The sequence below is a fragment of the Microtus ochrogaster genome, unplaced genomic scaffold (genome assembly GCF_000317375.1).
Source record: "Microtus ochrogaster isolate Prairie Vole_2 unplaced genomic scaffold, MicOch1.0 UNK31, whole genome shotgun sequence".
Taxonomy (NCBI): Eukaryota; Metazoa; Chordata; class Mammalia; order Rodentia; family Cricetidae; genus Microtus; species Microtus ochrogaster.
Window position 1 is genome coordinate 37018 of NW_004949129.1, and position 9971 is coordinate 46988.

The window sequence follows — 9971 nt, forward strand, 5'->3', positions numbered from 1 at the left end:
CAAGTCCATTAAAAATATTCTTCTAATGCAGATCGTTTTGTTGCTCCAACAGGTTTTTTCTGTTTGTTTGCTTGCTTGCTTTTTGTTTTTAGAGACAGGGTTTCTCTATGTAGCCTTGGCTGTCCTGGAACTTGCTCTGTAGACCAGGCTTGGCCTCGAGAATTCACAGACATCCTCCCTCCTGCCTCTGCCTCTCACGTGCTGGGATTAAAGGCGTGCTCCATCACCGCTGGGCCCTCCCAACAGTTCTTGAAATTGACCATATCATTGGTTAAATTGTGACATCCCTGGCTGTTTAAGCACTACCACAAAGCTTACTTCATTTAATCTCTCCAACCTAAGACAGATAAAGCTAATGAAGCCACTTTGCCGATGAGGAGAAACGGGGTGAAAGGTAAACTAATTGGCCTGAGGTCATACCGAGACTAAGGAGGGAACCCAAACCCAGGCCTTCTAATTCTAAATAGAAGGAACACTCTAGCTTTTGTAGAAGGGAGGAATCCCAACCTAGCACAAAGCCTATGAAATGCTTTACAAACATCTTATTGCTACGTTGGGGCAGGAATGAATAAGCCTGACGCTGAGTCGGCTGGCCAGTGAAGGCGTCAGTCCTTTCCCAGGCCGCCCCCTGACTCACCTGTTGAACAGGTAGGGGGAAGGGGACAGTAATGAGTCTCACCTGCTCAGGGCTAGGGTGGGGCAAGACACGCCCCACCTGTTCCATTGGCTTTTTCCTTAGTCTTACTGACAGCCCCCTGTCCAATCATAAGGAAGAAATTTCTATTTGCCAATAGATGCAGAGTAATGATGAGACCTCAAGTTGGCGTCCACCCCAGAGCCGACTGGCAGTCCCTGGGGCCAATAGTGAGCGCATAAACAGAGGCGGCCGTGGTAAAGGTCCGGGCGCGAGACTCCGCCCCTCAACGGGATAGTCAGGCGGGGCAGCCAGTGAGCTAGCCTCAACGAGTGGGCGTCTCCCTAAGGGGAGGAGCTTCGAGGGGGCGAGAGGTGTGGCTTGGCTGTCAGGTCCTTTTGCCTTTTGTTCGGTTACTGAGTTGCTGCCTTGGCCAGAGTCCGGAGCAGCCGCCGCCCGAGCGCGCCGAGCTCATTTAGCTACCCCCGCCGGCTCCCTCCCGGCCCAACCCCGACCCGACCCGGCCCGGCCCGGCTCCACGCTCAGGTACATATGCATTTCAGGGTGCATATCACTGCGGGTTGAGAAGGGACAGCAAGCGATCTAGAGGCGGGTTCCAGCGGTCTCAAGGCAGGTGAGGGCGGGTGCCAGGGAGCGCACCCTGCACCGGCTACAGGGGGCGCGCTGGGGTCTTGGGCATGTTACCCCTGGGACGAGCGATCCGGGTTGGAGCTCCCCTCCAGGCTCCACGAACCACAGGTTTGAGAAGGGCGGGGAGAAACTAGGGCAGGTGCTTCGGAGTTCGCGCCTCCCCCGGGGCCCGCGGAGCTTGCACGACGCAGTGTCCCTGACTCTCGCCTCGAGCTGACGGGGCAGACTTTGACCCGCTCCTCCTGGTCCTGGAGCTCAGGGTGACAGCATTTTACCGGTAGGGAAACTTGCTGCCTAGTCTCTTTGGGGCCACCCTCACCCCACCCCACGCGTCATCCTCTCTTTCCCTCCCTCCCTACTCCCCCAGGCCTGGGTGGGGCCCTATTGTCTGCTCCCAGCTTACCCAACTGTGGGGGCCGAGTGCACATTTTCCCAGAGACGCGGTCCCCACCTGCTGAGCAGAGCAGGTGAGCGCTTGGAGGACCGAGGCCCTGCCCTTCAGCTTCGAGCTGTACCTGTGGCGCCTCCCTCCGCTCTAGTATAAGCGGGTCTATGCCTTTTCCTGTTGAGGTGGGATGGGGTGACTGGGGAACTGGTAAAGGAACTGGGCTCAGTGCCCTACCGATGTCAGACATTGGTGGCTTGGGCTTGGAGTCTGGGCCAGCAGAGAGAATTAGGAAGCGTTTGCCCGGTTTTCAGTAGCTGTGTTTTCCAGGGTGTTGATAGGAAAGCAGCGATACCTTTTTATTTCTGCAACCCATTATTGTTGAGAAATCACTCCAAACAAACTTTCCAGGAGAAAGTAGCCTTGGTAGTCTTCTCTGAGATTTTCCTGTCTCCTTGCTCAGAGCTGATTCCAGACTTGAGGATGCTTCTTGGAGGAAAGCCCCATCCCCCAGCCAGCTCCAGGCTGAACATGGGCCAGTGCCTGCGCTTTGACCCTGTTCTCCCTGCCCCCACCTCCATCCTGTTTGCTAGGCCCCTAAGGCCTGACTGAGGTGGGGGAATCAATGCAGGGTGTGGGAGAGTGCTAAAAGTGTCTTCTTCCTTTCCTTTCCCCTCCTCTGGGGACCACCACACCCCCTTATATGAGGCCTGCTAAGTGCCTCTCCCTCCTGATCTCTGCCCCTTCCCCAGGAATGGGGGTGGGGCAGGGCAGGGCTGGGTCACACTGAGAAAGACCGGGAGAATGCTTCGTCTTTCCTCAACCCCTCATCCCATTCCCCCGTTTTATTCAGCTGGCTGACAACTGAGACGGGAGCGCAGGAATGTTGCTTGCCCTTCGCTGAGTTTCTAAATTATGAAGGTGCAGCAGGTTTGCCAGAAGGCCCTTCTCCACCCACCCTTTTCCTGAGTGTTTGGCGGGGAAAGTGGGACAGGAGGAAGTCTTTACTGTGGAAGGCTTCTTCCACGCAGGCACCCTCAGGCTGAACAGTGAGAGCGCCACCCTCCCCTTGTCCCCGGTGTGCTGAGAGCTCATCTCTGGCTGGAATTGTGAACTTCTACTGGGCTTGCTGCTCTGGTTTATACAAATCTGAAGTGTGGTCTTTTCACAGGTGTTTGGAGCCCAGCCTCCTTGAGGGACAGAGAAAGAATGCCCAGGCTAGCCTTGGGCAGAGGGAAGATGGGGCGAGGGTCATCAGTGCTCTTGCTCCGACTCACCTGGGAAGCCTTGATACTTGGTTGTGGATGGGAAAGTGGGGATGGAGATCAGACCCTCCCCTGGAATAACCCCTTAAGTGGGGATCAGACTCGGTCCTGGGGGTGGTTAAGTATGGTGCTAGGAAGCAGCAGGGGCATGAAGTTTAGGCCCAAGCAACCTGTCTTTCCTCCTCTCTGTGCCAAGGTGGAGGAGGGGAAGGCATTGTAATTACATGAGCTAAATGATTAGTTTAGCTAATCTGGTTTGTGGCCGTGATGAAAAGACAATACTGAGGAAGTATGGCTAGGAGGTGCCTGGCCCAAGCTGGCTTCTGACTGGCCAGGAGGGAGGGGAAGCAAAGGTAGGATCCAATTAGTCATTTCTTGCCAGATCAAGTCTGGGCTTGGGTGACAGGAGCCTCCCCCGCACCCTGGCTCCACCCCGTTCCCTCTGGAGCCGCCGTCTGGCCTGCTATGGTTGAGTTTGGAGAATGCAGCCTGTGGGAACGGAAGGTCAAGCGGAGTCTGGTTGACTGTTTCCCTTCCTGGGGGCCCCACAGGCCATTGCTCAAGAGAGGAAGGCCCGTCCCCGTGCAGAGCTACTTCAGAACAAGGTGACACAGTTGGCTGGTCCACAGAACAACAGTGATTGAGAGAGATAGTCTAATGGAGCAGTCTGAGCACTGGGTCAGGGGCTTGGAGTGACCTAGCTTGTGTTTCTGAGCAGCATCTTGTTACCTATATAGCTTGGGTCAAGGCAACCCTTCCTCTTGCAGGCTCAGCGACCTCTTTGGCAAACAGGAATAATAAACCTATCTACCCAGTAAGTGCTTGATTGATGGTAACTCAAAGCCAGAAGACTACATGGTACCAAGCCTTTCACTAGGGTTCCCACGAATCATGCTTACCTTATAGGCAGGTGCAGTAATTCCATCCTCAGAAACTCAGGGAAGGGTAGGAACTTGCCCGGTGTTGCGCCGCTAGACTCAAGGAAGCCTTCTGTTCCAAGCTCAGACTTCATTCTGCTCTTTGGCTCGGGAAGGAGTTCTTTTCTCTCTCATTTTTTCTTCTAGGTGCTAAGGATCAAATCCAAACTAGGCAATCTCTTTCCCATGGATCCCCAATCTCAGCCCTGACGGGGACTAACCACCCCCCTCCCTGCATCCTTTTTTCTTTCTTGACAAAGTCTCATGTAACTCAGGCTAGCCTCTGAGGTTGATCTTGAACTCTTCTTTTTAGTGGCAGCCCTGGCTGGCCTAGAACTTGCTATATAGACCAGGTTGGCCTCGAACTGCCTCTGCCCCTGAGTACCAGAATAAAAGGTTTGCCACCATGCCTGGCAAACTTTTTAAAACATTTATTTTTTTAAAATTATTTATTTATTTATCATGTATACAATATTCTGTCTGTGTGTATGTCTGCAGGCCAGCAAAGAGTGCCAGACCCCATTACAGATGATTGTGAGCCAACATGTGGTTGCTGGGAATTGAACTTGGGTCCTTTGGAAGAGCAGGCAATGCTCTTAACCTCTGAGCCATCTTTCCAGCCCTAAAACATTTATTATTATTATTATTATTGCATTTATTTCGTGTGTCCCTGTGTGTTTGAGCATGCTCAGGACACAGCCCATCTGTGGAGATCAGAGGACAATTTTTCAGAGGTTATTTTTTTACTTTTACGATGCGGTCCCACGGATCCAATTTAGCCTTAACCCCACCAGCCATCTCACCAGCTCAGACTTTGAACTTGTGATCCTCCTGCCTCTACCTCTCAAGTGCTGGAATGACAACAGGCATGTAACACTGTGGCTGGTTTATTCAGGGCTGGGGATCGAACCCAGGCCTTCATACATGCTAGAGCAAGCGCCCTACCCCGTAAGCTACTTCTTTAGCGCTCACTGGAAGTTGTTCACTGCTGCTTTTGGAGAACCTCAGCTCCACAGACAGAAGGGAGTTCAGAAAAGCCCTAGGAGACGCGTGGGGGTGGTGAAGGCGGGACAGGTTTGTCAGGTGGGGGTGACTCACTCATCCTGCGGGCTGCCAGCACTGGGAAATCTCCCCAGTGAAAATCAAGAGCGGTGATGGTAGGAGTTAGGGCAGAAGAGAGGGAAGGAGAGCATGGGTCGGAACTCTCTGAGCTGGACCCTGGATAGGAAGTGGGATTTGCTTGCTTCATTAGCATCCTGGACTTTGCCAAGTTAAAGGGGGGCGGGGTGCTCTCTGGAGAATAGAGACATGTGAATCAGGTTTAGGCCTGGGTGAGTGTCCTGCTAGATCATGCCAGGTAGTGCAGTCGGGCTCCTTGCAGGGAACTGGCTGTCCTGGCTGGGGACCATCTGGCCTGTGGTAACGGCCACAGGGGGGCCTTGCTGTGGGGTAGGATAAGTTGTGGGGGCTGCCTGTCATTCAGAGCCCTACCCCTCGGGAAAGATTTGGTGGTACATGGTCTTCTTGGGTATGACTGATTAGGCCCCTCTGCCAACCTATCACCTGGCACCAGAATGGGCCTAGATGTGGGGGTCTTTGGGCTAGGTGCAGCCTGTGTACTGGTATAGCCTGAAGACTGAGGCTCCGACCACTAGGTTGTCATATTCTTAAGATCAGGAGGGGAGCTGCGTGGTGGTGGCACACGACTTTAATCCCATCTCTCTGGAGGGATAGGCAGGCAGATCTCTGTGACTCTGTGAGTTTGAGGCCAGCCTGGTCTACAGAGCTAGTTCCAGGACAGCCAAGGCTACACAAAGAAATCCTGTCTTGAAAAACAAAGCAAAACAAAACAAAACTCAGGAGGGAACCACAGCGTAATGGTTACTGATCCCGGAGAGGAGGATCAGGAGCCTTGACTGAGGAACTCAGAGGGAGAATGAAGTCATTCTGGCTGCCTCACAGGTAGATGAACTTGTGGCTTTCTAGCACCCCGAGGCCCCCGGAACAAGGGAGTAGGGGACAGAATAGAGGTTAGACAGAAGAAAAAGACTTCCTGTCCAGAAGACAGTGTGAGCTCTCCTGCAGCTGGAGTTACAGAGGGCTGTGAGCTGCCATATGGGTTCTGGGAACTAGTCTGGGTCCTCTCCAAGAGCAGTAAGCGCTCTTAACTGCTGAGCCATCTCTCCAGCTCTGGGTAAGGAGGTCTTCACTTGAGCAGGAGGAACAGGTCGAGGCTCATCCTGGCCTGCAGGCACTTCCTGTGGGTGAATAGTCTGTCTGAGACCTACAGAGTCCTTGGAGGAAACTTTTTGTTTGGGGACTTTGGGGAGAAGAACCACATGGCTGTAAGGGAAAGCGGCATCCGGCAGCTGGCTGGCCCTGTAACTCTAGTGAGAAAAAGTGGTGAAATTGAGGACAGGTCACTGGGATTTTGTCTCTGCAGATGAGAGAGACACCCTGAGGCTTTTCTCCTGGGACGGAGTTGAATCTGGTGGATGTCTGGCGACATGGACCGCCCCATTTTCCAGCAACTTCCTGGGCTAGGTTTGAAGAGAGAGATAGCTCTTTGTCTGCCACGCTGGTCTCCTGACATCTTGACCTTTTAACTGACTGCAGAAGAGGATGCTCAGCTTTCTTTGCCTTTCCCCAAGGTGGAGACAGTCTTATGTCACTCCTTAGAGGCAAGAGGCTGAGAAGTCAAAGAGCTGCTTCATTGTGGGGCATCACTCTGCCTCCCTTCCCTGAGAAATTCACATTTGATCACCTTTTTTTTTCCCTTTTCATTTTTTTGTTTGTTTGTTTGTTTTGGTTTTTCGAGACAGGATTTCTCTGTAGCTTTGGAGCCTGTCCTGAAACTAGCTCTTGCAGACCAGGCTGGCCTCGAACTCACAGAGGCCTGCCTCTGCCTCCTAAATGCTGGGATTAAAGGCGTGTATCACCACTGCCCAGCTGTTTGTTTTTAAAGACAGAGTCTCTCTTTGTATTCCTTGCTGCCCAGGAGCTCACAGATTCCCCTGCCTCTGCTTCCTGAGTGTTGTGTGGCATGTGCCACCAAGCTCAGTTATCATCTTTTAATTTTTTTAAATGTACATTGGTGTTTTGCCTGCAAGTATGTCTGTATGAGGGTGTCAAGCCCCAGCACTGGATCTTCAGACAGTTGTGAGCTGCCATGTGCTGGGAATTGAACCCAGGTCCTCTGGAAGAGCAGTCAGTGCTCCTAACCACTGAGCCATCTCTCCAGCCCCTCCCCCCCAATCATTTTTTAAAACTGAGAAGTGCACAAAAGTTTTTGAGAATAAAAAGTTGTCCTTAATCTGAATTTTGTGAAGCAGCCACCTTGAGCCCTCCCTCCCCTGCCCCACTCTCCTGTCCCCTGATCTTTACCTTCCAAGTGTGTACTGTATACAGTGAGGAGTTGATTTTATTCCTTCCCAGTATAGGGGTCAGAACCCAGCTGGGGGAGGACTTTCTGCAGCCATTCAAGCAATTCACTCTTTTTTTGGGGGGGGGGGTAAAGACAAGGTTTCTTTATGTAGCCCTGGCTGTCCTGGAACTTCCTCTATAGACCAGGTTGGCTTCCAACTCACAGAGATCCGCCTGTCTCTGCCTCTTGAATGCTGGGATTAAAGGCGTGCGCCACCACCGCCAGGTTTAGCACTTTACTCTTAAGCCCCTCATCCAAGAAGTCCTCCCAAGCCCTCATCATGGCAAGTTGTCATTTTTCTAACAGTTATCTGTGGGGGGAGCGTGTGCATACCACTGCATGCAGGTAGGAGTCGAGGGGCAAGAGTCAGTTCTGTCCTACTGTGTGGCTTGATCTCAAGTCGTCAGGCTATGCAGCAAACCTAGCCAACGTGTTCTCATGAAGCCTTCCTGCAGAGCAACTTTCTGCAGGCTGTGTTGTCTGGAGACTAAGTGTTCAGGTCCTTTCTGTCTAGCCCTATCCTGCAGCATCATACCCTAACTGGCTGGGCTCCAACTACTGTTAATGGGGCAGCCGAAGCTCCAGCGCTAGTGCTGGCCTGGTGGCGTGTAACAGCTGGAGTGATTTTCCATTCCCTGGAGTCCTGGTTTGGGCTCATCTGCTGGCTCGGGACAGGACGCTGTCCCAAAGGAAAGTGTCCTCAGCAGGGATGCAGCTGCAGCCGGAGCCCTCTGCAGGGGAACCCTGAGGTTCTCTAGGTCAGGCCACTTGGCTGGGCCCCTGTACATCCTCTTCATTTTCCCACCCTGCTCTGTTTGCTTTGGGATGCAGCCCAGGAGAGAACAAACAGCAGCTGGGTCATGGCCTGAGCCTCTCCCACTCCAGACCCCTTCTCAGCGACCTGGCCTGGCCCGGGCTGCCAGGCTGGAAGTGAGGTTTTCCTTTGAAAACTTCCCTTGTCTTCTTCTGTCCTCAGCATTGGCCACGCATGGCTCCTTGTCTGCAGATGGAGGCCATGGTGTCTCACCATGGTAGAATGGGGTGTTGGGGGACAGTGAGGAGTTCCCTCCTGGTATCAGCAGTCTCTAGAAGTCCCTATGTCTGTCTGTACAATAAAGGTGTGTGTGTTTCTCTCTGCGGAACTGCTGGCTACATCCCAGCTGGATCTAGAAGCCATGAGGAGGGAAGGTTGGGGCTGGTGACCCCTCTAAGCAGTGACCCCCTGAGGTGGGGGCTGTTCTGTTTGGACTGGCCACCGCTCCTGGTTGACGGAGGGAGTCAGGGAGGCAGCAGCTGTGTTCAGGTCCACACAGAGTCTGAGGAAAGGGGTCACATGACAAAAAATGTCATGGCTTGCCAGAAGGCCCACAGCCAGTTAGGGGTCGGTTCTGATGGAAGACCCTCTGCAAAGCTGCCCACGCACCACGCCCGCCCTGCCTCCTTGATCTAAGCCCGTGGATCTGGGTATGCACAGGGTGCCAGTCTCTGACCCAGAGGACCTGTAGGGGAGCCCAGCCTTGCCTGGCCCCCCGTGCAGCGGCCACATGCCTTGTTTCCGCACCGAGGTCCAACATAGTCTCTCAGCAACCTGTTCCTGAGCATATTTCTCAGTGTCTTACTGTCATGTAGCAGCCCAGCCTAGCTGAGCCTGTTACTGACTGTCCCCTGCAGGTGCTGGCCAGGCTGGAGGCTGCTGTCACTCTGGTAGGGTTATTTTTAAAGTCGGGACTGGGCGTCATTCTGCAGGACAGCTTGGATGGAGGGTGCCTGGTGCCAACACCCCAGCTGGCTCTACAGAAGAACAGGCATGCAGGGCGGGGCTCTTCCCCGACTGGAGCCAGTGGGGGAAGGGCCCTTTGCATACCCTTTAAGGGCCTGTGTCTTCGCTCTTCCTGCCTTTGAGCTGCCCCCTTACTCCACCCTGTCATCTCTGTGCTGGCTTCTTCCTCCCTGCTGCCAACAATGCCGCAGAGTCCCACTGCTAAACAAAGGTCCCCCCATTCAACTAGGAAACCCGCCCTGTCCCTGTCTCTGTTCCTACCCTTCTCTGGCCCAGCGCCTGGGCAGGGCCCCGCCACTGTCTCCCTCACTTCCAGCCCAGCTCTGTTCATTGCGGACGGCCTGACCTGTGGATCTGGGGTGGAGAACACTGAGACCAAACTGGGTGTGGCTTCTCCACCCCGGGAATGGCCAAACCTGTACTTTCGCTTGTTGTGGAAGAATCTCCCAGGTTCTTTTGAGTTGGTAGGGGAAAAGGTGAAGTTGATTGACATCCTGTCTGACACTGGACTACCAGTCTTCCTGTTGCAAGAATTGCTGTCTTGTGAAGAGTTCTGGCGTTTCCTGTCTCTTGCTGCTTTCAGCCTTCCCTTCATTGACATCTGAACCCTACTGCCTTAGAATCTGAGGCGCCAGTGCTTTTTCTGAGATCATGGGGCCAGCCTTTTTGTGGGTAAAACCCAGAGAGGTTAAAAAAAAACCACCCAGAGGTCCCCAGTATGTGTGGCAGAGCTGAGACCAGGCCCTAATATGAGCAGTGCATAGGTGGGAAGTTCTTTACCTACGAGCACCCTCATTCTTTTTTTTTTTTTTGAGACAGGGTCTCTCTGTAGCTTTGGGGCCTGTCCTGGAACTAGCTCTTGTAGACCAGGCTGGCCTTGAACTCACAGAGATCTGCCTGCCTCTGCCTCCCTAG

At 53.4% G+C, this 9971-nt stretch overlaps 1 protein-coding gene across 2 annotated transcripts in view; it reads left to right on the forward strand.

Annotated features, from left to right (window-relative positions):
• The first annotated feature begins 1040 nt into the window (after positions 1–1040).
• Jup (junction plakoglobin) overlaps positions 1041–9971 on the forward strand; it is a 26764-nt gene continuing 17833 nt past the window's right edge. For both annotated transcript variants that reach the window (XM_005368202.2, XM_026789885.1), the window contains exon 1: positions 1041–1180. The gene's annotated coding sequence lies outside the window, so the exon portion shown is untranslated. The remainder of the gene's footprint in view (positions 1181–9971) is intronic.